Below are 18,283 nucleotides of genomic sequence, written 5' to 3'. Positions count from 1 at the left end.
TAAGGCCCACTTGAGTTCACATTCCTGGATGTCTGGCTCTAGGTTAGTGATCACACCTTCATGGTTATCTGGGTCATAAAGATCTTTTTTGTATAGTTCTGTGTATTCTTGCCACCTTATCTTCTTATCTTCTGCTTCTGTTAGGTCCATACCATTTCTGTTAGGTCCTTTTTTGTACCCATCTTTGCATGAAATGTTCCTTAGTATCTCTTAATTTTCTTGAAGATATCTCTAGTCTTGCCCATTCTATTGTTTTCCTTTATTTCTTTGCATTGATCACTGACAAAGGCTTTCTTACCTCTCCTTGCTATTCTTTGGAACTCTGCAATCAGATGGGTATATATTTTTCCTTTGCCTTCTGCTTCTCTTCTTTTTCTATTTGTAAGACCTCCTCAAACAACCATTTAGCCATTTGCATTTCTTTTTTGGGGGGATAGTCCTGATCACCGCCTCCTGTACAATGTCACGAACCTCTGCCCATTATTCTTCAGGCACTCTATCAGATCTAATACCTTGCATCTATTTGTGACTTTCACTGTATAATTGTATAATTATATACACTGTATAATTTAGGTCATACCTGAATGGTCTAGTAGTTTTCCCTACTTTATTCAATTTAAGCCTGAATTTTTCAATAAGGGAGCTTCCTTGATGGCTCAGTCAGTAAAGAAACCACCCACAATGCAGAAGACCCAGGTTTGATCCCTGGGTGGGGAAGATCTCCTGGAGAAGGAAATGGCAACCCACTCAATAAGGAGCTCATGATCTGAGCCACAGTCAGCTCCAGGTCTTGTTTTTGCTGACTGTATAGAGCTTCTCCATTTTCAGCTGCAAAAAAAATAATCAATCTGTTCTGGTATTGACCATCTGGTGATGTCCACATCGTAGAGCTGTCTCTTGTGTTGCTGGCAGAGGGTGTTAGCTATGGCCAGTGTGTTCTCTTGGCAAAACTCTGTTAGCCTTTGTCCTGCTTCATTTTGTATTTCAAGGCCAAACTTGTCTGTTACTCCAGATATTTCTTGACTTCCTAATTTTGCATTCCAATCCCCTTCAAAGAGAGGGACATTTTTGTTGTTGTTAGTTCTAGAAGGTCTTGTAGGTCTTCACAGAACTGTTCAACTTTCAGCTTCTTTAGCATTAGTGGTTGGGGCATAAACTTGGATTACTGTGATGTTGAATGGTTTGCCTTTAAATGAAACAAGATCATTCTGTCGTTTTTTAGACTGCACCCAAGTACTGCATTCGGACTTTCTAGTTGACTGTGAGGGCTATCCATTTCTTCTAAGGGATTCTTGCCCACAGTAGTAGATATAATGGTCATCTGAATTAAATTTTCCCATTCTCATTAGTTTAGTTCACTGATTCCTAAATATCAATGTTCACTCTTGCCATCTCCTGCTTGACAACATCCAATTTACCTTGATTTATGGAGCTAACACTCCATTCCATTCATGGACCCTGATTATAGTGAGTTTTTGTAAAGAAAACTCCAAACAGTTACAGAATCCAAATTATCAATCTTTTTATACCAAGACATTTTTAAAAGACTTGCTTTAAGTTTAAAAAACATTTCTACATCCTTGATTCAAATATTAATTTATATCCTCATTTTATATTAAATACATAACCATGTAACATCTATTTAATTCTATAATACATATAAGATACAGTTTGTTTTTTGCTTTCCTTACTAATCAACCAAAATTTCCAGCACCACTTTTCATGTAAATTCTGCTTAAGTGTTATTTGCTCAGTCATGTCCAACTCTTTGTGAACCCATGAACTGTAGCCTTCCAGGCTCCTTTGTCCACCCAGTAGGTTGCCATTGCCTTCTCTAGGGTATTTTCCCAAGCCATGGATTGAACCCAGGTCTCCTGCATTGCAGGCAGATTCTTTACTGTCTGAGCTACAGCGAAGCCCAAATTCTGCTTACTGTGCTGTTTTTAACACATGCATAAGTCTATTTCTAGATTTTTACTTTATTTCATTGTTCTCTTTCCAACACACTATTGTAATTGTTGTAACTATTTCAACAATTTTAATATTCAGTAGTGCATATATAAAATATATTATTGTTTCTAGGTTAATGTTTCTTTCTTGGTTATTACAGTGGGACATATTTCATAATTTCAAAATCATTTCATCAGATATAGCCAAAAATTCACTGCACTCTTTGTGTTATATAATTTATGATACATTTGGGGAACTCTGACATCTTTCAAGCCTTGATTATCTGAGAACAGGTTAGGTCTTTCCAATTCTTTAATTCTTTTAAGTCTCTCAGTAAATGTTTTATAGAAATTTTTTACATAGATATTCCAGATTTTAAGTTTAAATTGCTATTTGGAACAGCATATTTCCTTTATATTTTATGAAGGGTTATTACTCATTTATAAGATCTATGTGAAGTTATATATAGTTATTTTGTGAGAAGTACTCTTATTGAACTCTGTTCATATTGTTAAACTTCAGAGCTTTACAGTCAAATCTTTTAGACTTTTCCAGGTAACTAATACTCCTATTTAAAAATAATAAGATCTCCAAGTATAATTTTAAATAATAATATAAAATTTAAAAATCCAGAAGAAACTCCTACAGTTTCTTTTATTTCACTGGATAGAAATTCCAAGGCAAAACTAAACATTAATAATGATAATGCTAGATTCTATTGATATTATAAATAGGCATATAGTATTTATCACAGAGCTGTCAACACTCCATCACTCGCAGTTCAACATGCCCTAGGCTAGCCTCAAATTGAGACATTTATTTTCTATCTTGATATGGTATCCACTAGTCCTCTTAGGGTTCACCAGCATCCTGGGATATACCACAGAAGCATCTTCCCCAGAAATCTGACTCAGTTGGAGTATGATCTTAAAGCATCAAAATGATATAAATTTACCTCAAACCATAAGCGAATAACTATCAGATCTCAAGGCACAGGCAAATGACTTTGATTCTCAGAAAATCTAGCAAGGTAAGGGCTCATGACATATGCCAGGTATAATTAAGCCAGGCAAAGCAAAGAGATGCAGTTCTCTGGACTCTTTCAGAGTAACCCTTATGGCAGCTTTTTCTTCTAGTCCATTGGCATCTAGTTTTCCAAGGCCATGTATTTACTATTAGGCCATTCAATGTTGAAGCTTGGGAATCTGAAACTCTAGATCCAAGGCCTATCTTCCTTAGCTTGCCCTCTGAGCTCTCATAACACAAAATCATAAATATCACACTTTTTTCTGCCCTGTCTTGCTGCAGTCCTTTCCTTGTAAGTTGCCTAGACTGCTATGTATTCATCATTCAAAATAAAACTAAACTTAATGTTTTTGGAATGAAGAGGAAATACACACAAAATTAATTTCTATTACTCTCCAATAAGTATTAGGTAAATCTATTTATAAATAATATATAAAAACAATAAAAATCACATAAAAGAAATTATATTATTTACCTCCATTTTACAGATATGGAAATTAAGACTTACAGGGGTAAAATGCACTGTCAAATATCACTCTACAGTTTCTTAATTTTTGACATTTAGTGCAAATATTTGCTTCAGATTTTAGAATAGGTCTTATCACACTGAATATATATCCTACTTTGCAAAACCTTTCTTCATCCCCTGAAGCTGAATTTCTTAAATGTCCTTTTAGCATCAATTGAGATGATCACATAATTTTTTCACTTTCTTTGATCTCTTGATACGATAAATTGTTTTAATAAATTTTATACTTTAAAATATTTTGCACATCTGTGACAACGCCAACACATTCATGTTTTAATAAAATAGTGTATTTGAGTTGTTATTATTTATTTAGGATTTTTTGAATTTCTATTCTTAAGTGAGCTAGCTATTTCTGTAATTCATAAAATGAACTGGGGATCAATCCATCTTTTTCTAGACTTAATAAAATGTTCATAGCATATTATTTCAATACTGTCTGTATATAAGCTGTCATTAATTTTATTTAGGATTTTTAAATTTTTATTCTTATGTGAACTGGCTATATTTTGTGATTCAAAAAGTTAATAAGGGATAAATTAATCTTTCTCTAAGTTCAATAGCATTTTAAATAACATAGGAATTGCTTTTTTCTTAAAGGTTTAGGGAAAATCACCCTTAAAATATTCTTAGCCTTGTATCCTCCACAGAGTTAGTGCTTTAATAATCATCTCAATTTATTCCATAAGTATTCAGATTTTCTATTCCCGCTTGGATTATTTTTAGAAATTCACTTTTTTCTAGTAAACTGTTCATTTTATTAAATTTGTCATATTAATTAGAATAAAAATGTGTTTATGACATTCTTTCCATATCTGATCTTAGAAACATTGTCTCTACCAATTGCCCAATTACTGACCATCAGCTTTGTGCCTGACTCTGCTCAAAGCACTGAGTAATTGCTAATGAACAAAACACAAATTGTTTTAGGCTCTTCAGGATTACATAGCCAAGTGGACAAGAACAATGGTAAATAAGTAAGCAAACAAGTAACTACAAATTGTTAGGCTTCCCTTGTAGCTCAGTTGGTAAAGAATCTGCCTGCAATGCAGGAGACCTGGGTTCGATTCCTGGGTTGAGAAGATCCCCTGAAAAAGGAAATGGCAACCTACTCCAGTATTCTTGCCTGGAGAATCTCATGGACTGTAGCCTGGGGTTGCAAGAGTCGTACATGACTTAGCAACTAAACCACCATAAATGCTATGAAGGTAACAAAAACTGGGAGTAGAGCTACAGGGTTAAGGGAGTAGTATGGGAACACCTCACTATGAGGTGACATTTATCCAGACCTGGAAGATTAGGAAGAACCAGCTCTGAAGGAAAGGATGAAAGAAGTACAAGGTGGCTGAAACAGGAGAGGTCCCTGAGAAGCTTTTGGAGAACCAAGCAGGTAATGTAGGTCGTTCAATGGCTTTTGGGCAATTTATATTAAGGAGATTAGGTGCTGGCAATCCAATCAAAAGGGGAAATTATAAATAATTTTGCAAAGTTCTTTATGTAAAGTAGAGAACAATTCAATAATCCATATCCAAGAATGGGGTACTCTGTACTAAGCATTTTGTGGATCATATTGTTGTTGTTCAGTCTTTAAGTCATGTCTGGCTCTTTGAGACCCCGTGAACTGCAGCACGCCAGGCTTCCCTGTCCTTCACTATCTCCCAGAGTTTGCTCAAATTCATGTCCATTGAGTTGGTGATTCTATCTAACCATCTATTCCTCTGTCGCCCCCTTCTCCTTTGGCCTTCAATCTTTCCCAGCATCAAGGTCTTTTCCAATGAATCAGCTCTTTGCAATAGGTGGCCAAAGTATTGGAGTTTCAACATCAGTCCTTTAAATGAATATTCAGGGTTGATTTCTTTTAGAATTGACTGGTTTGATCTCCTTGCTGTCCAAGGGATTCTCAAGAGTCTTCTCCAGCACCACAATTCAAAAGCATCAATTTTGTGGCATTCGGTCTTCCTTACGGTTCAACTCTCACATCACTGTAGATCTGTACACCATTACTGGGAAAACCGTATCTCTGACTATTTGGATCTTTATTAATCATTGTAACCAGTTTAAATAATTTGTTTCAGTTTCTAGATTTTACTATTAGCAGTGTTTAGTTTATGTAAGAATTGAGCAGGAAGTACAGAAAGCTCCTATATAACCCTTTCCTCCCACCCTCATTCACTCCCCCACTTTATCACCTCACACCATACCCCAATCAGTTTCTCCTATCATTAACATCTTAAATTAGTCCGGTAAATTTCTACAATTGATAAAAGTTTTGGCAATTAAGAATAAATTATGATACATTGTTATTAACATCCATACTTCACATCAGGGTGTCAGTGATACAGTGGTGACCATAGCTGCCTTCCACAGTTTACATTAGGGTTCAGTCTTTGTGCTTTACATTCTGTAGCTTTTAAAAAATGTGCAATGTCATGACTCTACCATTACAGTATCATAAAGGATAATTTCACCACTCTAAAAATCTCCTGTATTCCATCTATCCATTCCTCCCACCTTCTCTCCCTCTGAGGCCCTGGGAACCACTGATCTTTTTACTGCCTCCATAGTTTTCCTTTTCCAGAATGTCATTCCATATGTAGACTTTTCAGACTGGATTCTTTAACTTAGCAATATGCATTGAAGATTCTTCCATGTCTTTCCATGGTTTAAGAGTTTACTCTTTTTATCACTTCTGTTATCTGAATATACCACAACTTGTTTATCCATTCACCTCTTGAAGGACATCTTAGTTGCTCCCAAGTTTTGGCAATTACTAATAAAGCTAGTATAAATATTATTGCACAGATTTTTGTGCAGACTAGGTATTATTTTATTTGCACTGTCTTTTATCAAAGAATTTTGAATATGTGTGTTTATTCTGGACTTCCCTGGTGTTCCAGTGGTTAAGAATCTGCCTTGCAATGCAGGTGATGTGGGTTTGATCCCTGGTAGGGGAACTAAGATCCCATATGCTGGGGAGCAACTAAGTCTTTGCACCACAACCACTGAGTGAGTGTGCCACAACTAGAGAGTACATGCACCACGATGGAACATTTGCCTGAGAAAATGAAGATGTTGTATGCTGAAACTAAGATCAATGCAGATAACTAAACAAATGTTTAAAAAAAAAACAGAATATGAAAGACAACTCTCTGTCACTGCTGTGCAGAAAATAGTGGTAGAGGAGACAGGCACATGTGGAAGTGAAGCTAGTAAAGAGGCTGCCTAGAATAACCTAGGTGAGAAAGATTTACAGCTTGGACCAGAGTGGGGCTGAGGAGTGAAGAGAATGCATTGGGTTATATAATATGGAAGGGGAATAAATAGGACTCTCTTAAATGACCTGGATAACCATGATGGTGTGATCACTCACCTAGAGCCAGATATCCTGTAGTGTGAAGCTAAGTGGGCCTTAGGAAGTATTATTACAAGCAAAGCTAGTGGAGGTGATGGAATTCCGCCTGAGCTATATCGAATACTAAAAGATGATGCTATGAAAGTGCTGCACTCAATATGTCAACAAATTTGTAAAACTCAGCAGTGGCCACAGAACTGGAAAAGGTAAGTTTTCATTCCAATCCCAAAGAATGTTCAAACTATGGTACAATTATACTCATTTCACATGCTAGCAAGGAAATGCTCAAAATCCTTTAAGCCAGGCGTCAGTAGTACATGAACCAAGAACCTCCAGATGTACAAGCTGGATTTAGAAAAGGCAGAGGAACCAGAGATCAAATTACCAACATCAAATGGATCATAGAAAAGGCAAAGGAATTCCAAAAATAAGTCTCCATCTGCTTCACTGACTACAATAAAGCCTTTGATCACAACAAACTGTGGAAAATTCTTCAAGAGATGGCTTTCCTGATGGCTCAGGTGGTAAAGAATCAGCCTATAATGCAGGAGTGCATGCATGAAAGAGACTCAGGTTAAATCCCTGGGCCAGGAAGATCCCTTGGAGAAGGGAATGGCAACCCACTCCAGTATTCTTGGGGAATTCTATGGACGAGGAGCCTGGTGGGCTACAGTCATGGGGTTGCAAAGAGTCATACATGACTGAGCAACTAACATTTACCTGCCTCCTGAGAAACCTGTATGCAGGACAAGAAGCAACAGTTAGAAATGGACATGGAATGATGGACTGGTTCAAAGTAGGGAAAGGGATATGTCAAGGCTATACATTGTCACCCTACTTATTTAACTTTTATACAGAGTACATCATGTGAAATTCTAGGCAGGATGACTCACAAACTGGAATCAAGACTGCTGGGAGAAATATCAACAAACTTAGATATTCAGATGATACCACTCTAATGGCAGAAATCAAAGAAGAACTAAAAAGCCTTCTGATGAGGGTGAAAGAGAAGAGTGAAAAATATGCCTTAAAACTCAACATTCAAAAAACTAAAGTCGTGGTATCTGGTTCCATCCGTTCATGACAAATAGATGAGGAAAAAGTGGAAACAGTGACAGATTTTATTTTCTTGGGCTCCAAAATCCCTTCAGACAGTGACCTACAGCCATGAATTTAAAAGATGCTTGCTCTTTGGAAGAAAAGCTATGACAAACCTAGACACTGTATTAAATAGCAGAGACGTTACTTTGCCAAAAAATGTCCGTAGAGTCAAAGCTATGGTTTTTCCAGTTGTCATGTTCAGATGTGAGAGCTGGACCACAAAGAAGGGTGAATGCCAAAGAATTAATGCTTTTGAATTGTGGTGCTGGAGAAGACTCCTGAGAGTCCCTCGGATTGAAAGGAGATCAAACAGTCAATCCTAAAGGAAATCCATCTGGACTATTCATTGGAAGGACTGATGCTGAAGCTGAAGCTTCAATACTTCGGCCACCTGAAGCAAAGAACTGACTCACTGGAAAAGACCTTGATCCTGGGAAAGACTGAGGGCGGGAGGAGAAGGGGACGACAGAGGATAAGATGGTTGGATGGCATCACCAACTCACTGGACATGATTTTGAGCCAACTCCATTAGATAGTGAAGGGCAGGGAAGCCTGATGTGCTGCACTTCATGTGGCAAAGAGTCAAACAGAATATTGGGACTGGGCAACAACAATTCAAAGCCTCAGGAGAAGAGGACTAAGGATCCACCGTGGACAGCTCCAATATTTGGAATTCACAAAGGAAAAGCAAATTTTGAAAGAAACAAAGGGAGGACTAGAGAGCTACAAGGGAATTTAGTGTAGTGGAGCATTATAAAATCCAAATGAAAACTGGTTTCTTTGATTCTTTGATTTCTGCCATTAGAGTGGTATCATCTGAATATATAAGTTTGTTGATATTTCTCCCAGCAGTCTTGATTCCAGTTTGTGAGTCATCCTGCCTAGAATTTCACATGATGTACTCTGTATAAAAGTTAAATAAGTAGGGTGACAATGTATAGCCTTGACATATCCCTTTCCCTACTTTGAACCAGTCCATCTGAGGAAGTTATCAATTGCAAGCTGTGTGTATTGGTTTTTTCCCCCTCATTTATATTCATCCTGCTTGCTAGTTAGGAGCCATTAATAATTTTTCTTAAAAGAATCACTGCCTGATTTCTTTTTTTTTTTCTTTTACAGATGTTAATTCTTAAATATATTTTAGTAATTGTTTCTGCTACAGTTTTGTTTCCCTTTACTTCATGCATTAAATTTTAAAATTCATGATCATTATTTGTTTAGTAATGGAGTAATTTAGAGAAATAATTTACTTCTGTATTATAATTTTTGACTTATCAGGAACATTATATAAACTATTCATTATTATTATTTTCTAAAGAGTATATAACTTCATGTTATTCTTGACCATAACATATTTAAGAAAGTCTCTTAACTTTTTGTTTGTTTGCGTTCTTTACTATCAATGTTATTACTTCTTATATTGCACTTTGGCCAGGTAATTCAGTCTTGTAAAATTTATAATTTGGGAAATTTCTTGAGGCCATGCTGTAGAACACATGATCAACTTTGTAGAAATGTTTCGGTCAATGCAAAAGAAAATATATTTTATTTGTCTAAGTTGTTGAGTTAGATATGTTTTATTAAATCAATATTATTGTTTTATTATTCATCTTGTGTTTTCTTAGTTGGATTTTTCCTACATCATCTATCAAGAACTAAAGGCAATATGGTAATATTTATGGTACCATCATAATAATGTCAGCATCTATTTGTATTTCTAATACTTTTTATTCACATTTTAAGGTATATATTATTCATCAAATAAAGTTCATGACATCCATACTTCATTGCAGATTATAAGAGTTTTTCAATGTAAAATAAATAAGATTTAATGGTTATTTGCCTTGCATTTATACTCATTTAATGAAATAATGCCTTGAAATCCACACTAGTATTAATTTAATGCCAAATACTTTATTGTTTTGCATTTGCCTATTAACTTTACATGGCCATTAGTGTTAATTATTCCCTATAATTTTATTCTAGGTAAAGTTTTTATACAAAGTATAGAACTGATTTTCAATTCCAGTTATTTCTTATTAGTGATATTTTACCTCATTTCATCTATTTTCTCAAATAATCAATGACTTTTGTCTTGTTTTACTCTTTCTGTTCTTTTTTTGACATTTAAGAATTTTTTCTCTTTAACTTAAAAGTTATCTTTTTACAAGTTAAAGTTTTTTCTAAGCATAGTTGAACATTATTATTATTTTCTAATTATCAGTACCCATTGAATTCCTTATGTGAAAAAATAAGAAAATTGTTTTTAACTTCTTTCCAACAATTTTCTGTTTTAATTTTTATAATTGATCCTCTAGACCATTTTTTCCACACTTTATATCTTCTCTTTCAGTAAATCATATTACCATTTGTTATTCTATTTATGGAAAATTATTTTTTAATGGTAAATTTATTTAGTGGTAAATTTGGTTTTAAATTTACTTCTGACCTTCCTCAAAGTGTGATCTCCCTATATTTAAGTTCTTTGTTTTCTATTCATCTCTCATCTCAGCTTACTGCTGTGTTTGGTTAACTTCCCCCTCAGGAAACATAAATGTCTGAACTACTCACAGTAATTCTTTGTTTCCTCCATGAATAACAGTTTGACTGGTGTGAAATTACTGGATTAGAACCCTTTTCCCAAGAAACTTTAATTCCATCGTCTCCAGTCACTAATCCTGTTGTAGAGGAAAAGTCTGAAACACATCTGATAGTTCTTTTTATTATTATTTCTAGTTAGATGCTTCCAGGAGGTCTTTATACTTAAATTTTACCATTTCTTCAGACTATGCCTACAGGCTTCTCTTATTGAATGTATTTTTCTGATTTATAATGAGTCCCTTTGTTTCAGTACAAGCTTTTATTGGTCAGAATCATTTTTCTCTTTTATAGGCATTATGTTTTCTGTTATACCCATTCTGATCTCCATAAGTATAACCACCTCCATAGATACTTTGCCTTTTGAACCAGTTCTTCTGTAATCTAATTGAGGTTTTCAAATTTGTTCTCCAAACTGCTCAATTTATTTTCTGATAGTATTAATTCTAGTCTTATACTTTATTTTCTTACCTTTTAGTAAGAAAGGTACTTAGATCCCTATCCTATATGATTCTCCCTATCTCTTCTTCCCAATTCTTCATGCCAATATGTCATTCTCTCTTGTCTTTAACATTTAATATTATGGGTCTTTAAATTTTATTGCAAGTATAAAGCACATGTTTACTTCTATAGACAATATTTTAAAATTGTGTTCTTTTCCTTTGCATCGGGATGTTATGTTTTACTCCTTCCAGGCTGAAAATCTTTCTGTAAATACTTATTCCTAGTTTCCAGATGCAGTTTATTTTTCTATGATCAATCTATTGGATGTTTGGGTGATGAGAGGAAGAGATAAGAGCAATATTTGACTGAAATTTTTAGAATTGGAATAAAAGATAATAAAAACTGAAATAACTGAATCTACAAAGGGTATACAGATTTATGCTAAGGTAGATTGTATTTCTATATTTTCATTTTGTGAAAAGGTACAGAGTTGATATCCAATGGGAAATTGAGCATATATTATGTAAAATCAATAAAAATTTGTTAAATTTAATAGCCTTTGCTTTTCTAAGATTTGAGGATACTGACACTGTCTCACATTTCAAACAGCCTGTTAAATTCACAACATCATTGGGACATTGAGAGAGAGCTCTGTTAAAACTCTTTTACAGATGGATAAAGGGAGGCTCAGCTCTGACCAGTTGCTTAAGATAACATAAGTCAATAGAGAAGCTGGGTTTAGAATCACAAAGCCTATCTAATTCATGCAGTTAAAAACAAAAATCAATGAAGGAGTTTAGTGATTTGAAAATTAAAACACCATGGTGCTATCTTTAAGAGCTGGAAGCAAAATATTGATTCATAAATCTTCTCCTTTTTATGTACTCCTATCAAATAATGAGATTGTTATTTTTCTTAGCAACAACGTGTTCAGAAATGGGAAATGCTGAGCTGCATTATTCAAAAAAATTCAATTGAAAATCACATATTAATTTTGTGAATTTGTTCAAAATAATAATGATTCTGAGTATCACAGAACATGGAAAATATAACTGTCTCTAAAGTGTGACATGTACAAGGAATTCCCCTTAGAGTTCACTAAGGAACAAAGCAGTATGTAGTAATAGCAATTCTAGCAATAAATGGAGTAATTAGAATGTGCTTGGTAATAGCTGACACATAATTACAGCAATCACATCAAAACTGAATGAAAATACAGGAAAGAGAATAGAGATCTGATCTTCCTATTAAGAAGAAATAAAATAATAAATTATATCTCATGCAAGAGGAAACTCCTTATTCCAAATGCACACAGGCACTCAGACCAGCCCATTCACAGATGTTTGTGGCTGGTTAACTGCTTGACTGTCCTGGGTGTGAAACCTTTTGCTCCCTGGCTCTGCACAGACACAAGTTTTGGGGGAAAGGCTTGACTGGTTGGCTTCCTGTTTATTAACAGAATTTTCTAGCTCTGAGGCACATGGTTTGCCCATGCCAATTTAATATAAATTACTTCCACAGGTGATCAGCTGTTCCTCATCTCCTTTGAAATCAGAGAAAGAAAAAAGAACTTAAATGTGAACATGTGGGATCTAAAGGGATTAAGAATCACTCTGACAGGGAGCTGTCTGATCACAGGAATGTGTTACTAATTAGACTGTGACACTGGAGAAATATTAACTGAATTGGATTGAACTCCATGAGGGTAGATGTATATTCAGAAATGTTCTTGGCTTAACATTGCTGGTCAAAAAAAAAAAAAAAAAAAAGCGGTTCTAACAATATTTTGCCCAAAAAGAGGTAGGTGTTCTACCTATAGGCACTACACAAATAATAAGTAATTATACCGGGGGAGAGAGGGGAAAAAAACCCAGAGCTTTAAACCCTGCAATGATGAGAAGTGATCCTTGTATTTTAACATCTTGCTACTCAAAGTGTGATCTGTAGACCAGTAGGATCAGCATTCACTAGAAGTTTGTCAGAAACACAGAATTACAGGCCCTACATCTGTTGAGTCAGAATCTTCATTTTAACAAGATCCAGAGATTTGTATGACACCTGAGTTTGAGATGCACTGATTTAACAGATTCATAAACCACCAGAGGGAAAGAAATCTTGGTTAAGGTCTTATCTAATCTCTTTTTTCGAATGTGAACACTCGCCAAAGTTGCATGGCTAAAAGGCAATTAAATGTCGGATAACTAATTAATGTCAGAGTTAAATCTAAATCCTAGATTGTGCCCTGTCCATGATCCATATAACTATCCTCCAAATTTCCAAATACCCAACAAAATGAAAAAAATCTGCTCAATTAGCCTGTTTCCTAACTCCTCCCCATTCGATCCTATACTAGAATTATAGTCCTGAACTTGGTATTTTTTTTAAAAAAATTCTCATAAACAAATCTCCTGTCAAAGAATAAGCCTGTTAACAGGGCAGACTTATGGAATGCCAAGGTTACATATTTAAAAGATCTTCTCTCTTCCAGTCATTACTGATGCAATCAAAAGTATAGTAAGAGATTGCTGGAAATGATTAAATGTGTTTTATTTTAGATTGACAACTCCAGTGGAGAGGTTGAGAGAAAGGCAGGAAAACCAGGGCAGGGGGGAGGGAAGAGCAGGAGTCGACCGGTGGCACTGCGGTGGCATGCCTGTCTGACATCACTGGCTTAACATTTGTATTTCAGTCCATCGCCTGACTAATAACACTATGTAGTGAAATAAAGCACCCATTCTGGAGGTAATTGTTATGTGGTGGAATATAAACAAGCCCCATTCTGCAGTATATTTACCAGAGTGCATATTTACGAGTTGGGTTTAATTAAAAGTCGGGAACACTAGAGCTATTTTTTAACTAGATGCCTATTATCTAGTGTCAAATGCTTGGTTTTAATCACGCATTTTATATCATCGTGACCTAGATCACTGCCTGTGACATATGAGATAGTGTGTTGTCTTTCCTGAGAAGATGTAGCAGGGCTTGATGGATGTTTTCTCATTCCTAACCTCATTACTACCAGCTTCCCATCCATCTAATAAAACGCTATGATAGAGAGTGGGAAGGTGCTATAAATCATAATATTCCAGCCGCTTCCAGCAGATTCATTAGAAATGCTGACTATATATCTCACAAACAGAAAGTCAACACACAAAGTAGGTTGCTGCTTCTCCCCAGGATCAAGACATCCTGTTCCTTACCTCTCTCTCTCCCAGTGGAAAAAGGGTTCCTTTTAAATGCCCCCAAACAAACAAACAAAAAAAAAGCATTTAATGAAGGACTGCATAGCTTTCTGTTCTCACATGATTTATCTAATACAGAGTTGATAAATACTAGTTTTAGTCTTGTTAGGCACAGTTTGATCATTATTATCCTGGTTGGTTGGAAGAGCTGTTGACTTCTAAACATTAAGAAAACTAAATCAGTTAAGATAGATTGGATCTCAGAGCTTGGGTCATTATTGTTTTTGTCCTGAGAAAGAAAAGGACCCTGTGTCTCCTTAAGGTTGAGGTGGAATTATTGAAGAGGTAAATGAGCACTCTGACATTACCACTTCTTCAAGGTAGTCAGGCATGATACTTGGTAACATTCTCAGCTCTTCCCTCTTTTTCAATCATTCATAAGTTCATTTATTCAGCAAACAGGTCATGAGGACCTACCATGGGCTAAGCCCTGTGTTAGATACTAGTTTACAATCATGAATCAGACATGGCCTTCCCTCAAGAGGCTTGTACATTAAATGAAAAAATAAAGGATAATGGCAACAATTAGAGGAAGTCCTGATCCAGCCTGGGGAGGGTGGTGGTGGTGGTGAAGGAAGGCTTCCAAGAGGATATGAAACCTAAGGTCACGAGAGGAGAGGACAGGGAAACTGTTCTAGGAAAACAGAGCAGAGCACTGCAAAGATTCAGAGCTATGAAAAGGGTATGATCCAAGTTCAGCACAGCTGAGACCAAGAGGTGCAGGGAGTGAGGGAGAGGAAGAAGTTTAGATGCAGTAGAGGCCAAACCATGAAAAAGTCCGGTATGCCTTATAAAGAAATTTAAGCTATTCTGAGAGCAATGGGAAACTGCTACTGCTGCTGCTGCTGCTAAGTCGCTTCAGTCATGTCTGACTCTATGCGACTCCATAGACGGCAGCCCACCAGGCTCCCCCATCCCCGGGATTCTCCAGGCAAGAACACTGGAGTGGGTTGTCATTTCCTTCTCCAATGCAGGAAAGTGAAAAGTGAAAGGGAAGTTGCTCAGTCATGTCCGACTCTTCGTGACCCCATGGACTGCAGCCCACAAAGCTCCTCCATCCATGGGATTTTCCAGGCAAGAGTGCTGGAGTGGGGTGCCATCGCCTTCTCCATTCTGAGAGCAATGGGAAACTATTAAACACTTTTAAGCCCAACAGTGACATGGTGGGTTCTCCATCTAAGAAGTTTCACTCTCGCAATAGTGGGGAAAAAATGGTAGGAGAGACGGGATGATGATTAAGTCAGGGAGACTACCAGAGGGCAAAGGCAGTAACAGCATGAGATGTGAGACTGGAGAAGCCTGGAAGTGGTTGAGAACTATTTATGAGTAGAGACGACAGGCCTAGTGATTGATTTGATCACCCTAACCTAGCTGGTCACCAAGTCTATTAGTTCTTTTTTCAAACTAAGCATTATACAGCTACTCCCATTTGTTCCCACAGATACTGAAGACTTTCCACAATGATAAGCCCTGTGCTATATCGTGACTGACATCTATGTCTGGGCTAATCTCTCTGGTTGCCAACCCATGTTCTACAACCTAATAAATCCTCAGCGGCCTCTTCTCTATTCTGCAATCTCCGGTGCCTGTCATGCACTTGATCACCACTATCTACAGCACTATCCTCAAACTTAAGTGAATATCTCAATCACTGAGATGCTGGGGTGTGGAGCCTGTGGCAAATGAAGAAGCCCAGCCCCTATCAGGATAAAATTTCTGATTTAGATATGGTATGGTATCCATAAATAAGTCTTATAAACAAACATCCAAGATAAAGTTCAGAGCTATATCCTGGAATTCATGGATCTCTGTAATTTCTCCAATATATACTGATACAGTGGATATCAGTAAACTGTCCTGATAATCCAGTCTGGGCGGGGTGATGGTGGTTAAGGAAAGCTTTCAAGAGGAAGTATGCTGTCCTGATACCCACTATTACTTACTTCTCTTCCCACATCACTTTTCTGTTGTCCTATGGCTTGGTTTCTTACTGTAAAAATGACTGATAAAATCATTCCCACATCCATACCTTCAGACATATTGTTCTGTCTTTATCTTCTGTTTATCTATATTCTATCAATATATGCAAGCTCAGTTTCCACATCTGTAAAGGAGGGTATGGAACAGATTAAATGACATCTAAGTTACATTTTAACCTCACTCTTCTAAGACTCGTTTTAAATTCTACCTTTCCTTGAACCCATCCCTGATCACGTCAGCCTTCACTGACTCCTCTTTTTGAACTTGGTCAGTCTCTTTTTTTTTTTAACCCCCAGGAAAATAAACTATTTTATAAATAGACTCATATCAGGTCCTAGCTTGATTCTTTATTACCAGTATGATATAGGGCAAGTTGTTTCATAAACTTCAGCTTCCTTATCTGTAAAATAAAAGTTTCTGTCTTGTAGAATTGTTGCAAAGATTTAAAGATAATCTACTTAAGGCAATTAGTAGAGTGTTTGGAATTTGCTAAAGGCATTTTATAAAACTTAATAAAAACCAGAGTGACAGCTTACAGTTCAGCATCTTGAAGACAGAGATGGAAACTTCTTTTATATTGGTGACCACTTCCCTCACTCCAGAAGCTGAGACAGGATAGCATCACACAGGAGATATTTGTGGACTGATATTTATGGTACTCTAAAAGAAAAATAAGTAGGCATAGCAGAAATGAATCTTAGTACACAAACTCAGGTATTTCAGAATTATCATGTACTCACATTTTCTTTAAATCATTTTAAATGATTCATCCTCCTTTATTGAAGGAAATTCAGTGTCAGTCATGATTATCTATTCCAGGAGGAAAAATCCTAGGGTCTTTTTAAACACAAGAACATCAGGAAATTTTCACACTGTTCCATACTGGTCACTACTGAAATGCCCAGTGACCCAGCTCGTATGGTTCCTGTAGGTCACCAGCAGCTTAGTTTCTTCTCGGCCTTGCATTGAATAGGCAATTGGACTAGCCACAGTTCATGCCTGTCAGGGTACAGTTCCCAGTGTTTTACTTGGCCATCACTTCTGGGATTCTTTCATCTTCCCAGGACTTTGCCAGGAGTGAGATATGAGCCCCACTCCAAAAGGATCAAATCATTCTCTTTTCCCGTGTCTGTCAAAGGGATTACCCCCCTGTACTCTCTGCTATGAAAGACAGCTCCCTCTCTTACTTTCTTGGTCACCTAATAATGACTTTAATAGGGTGCCTACATAATGACTTTAATAAGTTTAGGATTTGCTTTCAGTCCTACTAAAAAAAAATTCTCTGAGGCAGGGAATTATTAAGGACCTGACTGCCTGTGTGAAATAAGAAAAGGAAAACAAATGAAAAAATAATGAGCACAAATTAATATTTTAATAAACTATCATTCCCAACAAGAGTAATCAATTTGCCTGAACACTGAAGGATCAAAGCACAAAATAAAGGGATGCTGGAATGATGACAGCATATTCCTTTCGTGAGTCAGACAAGACCTTTCTCTCTATAGTTTTGGCACTGGGTAAAATAATGGGCCTTTGGTCAAGACTAGGATTCACTCTACCACCTTTCCAAATTGTAGGAAATTTTTTTATTGTTACAATGAGAGCATTATCCATGCTGGCAAAGCACATCTTGCCTCTTGAAAGAACAAAGGCTCAGAGAGGCCATAAAAATTGCTCATAAGTCTTTGTAGACATCAAAGGACTCTTACCAACAATATGCAGATGACTTAGTGAAAGTAAATCAGGAACATATGGATTAAGATTTTCTTGAAATACACATGGATTTAGAAACAAGGTGAGGAGGAAACTGCTTAAGGCCAAATGCACTTTGGATTTTCTAAACATATGTGTGTGGCTATTACCAGGAACATTTCCACCCCACCCCAACCCCAACACACACATACAAACATTCATCACTGCACAACCTAGAAACCCAGAAATGGTAAGACCACACACCATGGGAGATTTGTAGCTTTTTACCCAAGGTTAGATTAATTCAACGATGATTTTTCTAATGTTTTCAGAAAAGAGGAAAAGAGAAGGAAAGTAGATTGACTGGTGATT

General features: G+C 36.4%; 1 long non-coding RNA gene across 1 annotated transcript in view; it reads right to left on the bottom strand.

Annotated features, from left to right (window-relative positions):
- The window catches only part of LOC129651597 (uncharacterized), a 33,539-nt gene extending 16,664 nt beyond the window's left edge, over window positions 1-16,875 (bottom strand). The window contains exon 1 of the long non-coding RNA XR_008714233.1: window positions 16,756-16,875. This is a non-coding gene — a long non-coding RNA (uncharacterized LOC129651597). The remainder of the gene's footprint in view (window positions 1-16,755) is intronic.
- Between the last annotated feature and the right edge of the window lie 1,408 nt (window positions 16,876-18,283).

This window comes from Bubalus kerabau, chromosome 4, assembly GCF_029407905.1.
Source record: "Bubalus kerabau isolate K-KA32 ecotype Philippines breed swamp buffalo chromosome 4, PCC_UOA_SB_1v2, whole genome shotgun sequence".
NCBI classification, from domain to species: domain Eukaryota; kingdom Metazoa; phylum Chordata; class Mammalia; order Artiodactyla; family Bovidae; genus Bubalus; species Bubalus kerabau.
The sequence above is the reverse complement of the archived record's forward strand: the minus strand, read 5'-3'. Positions and strand labels throughout refer to the sequence as shown.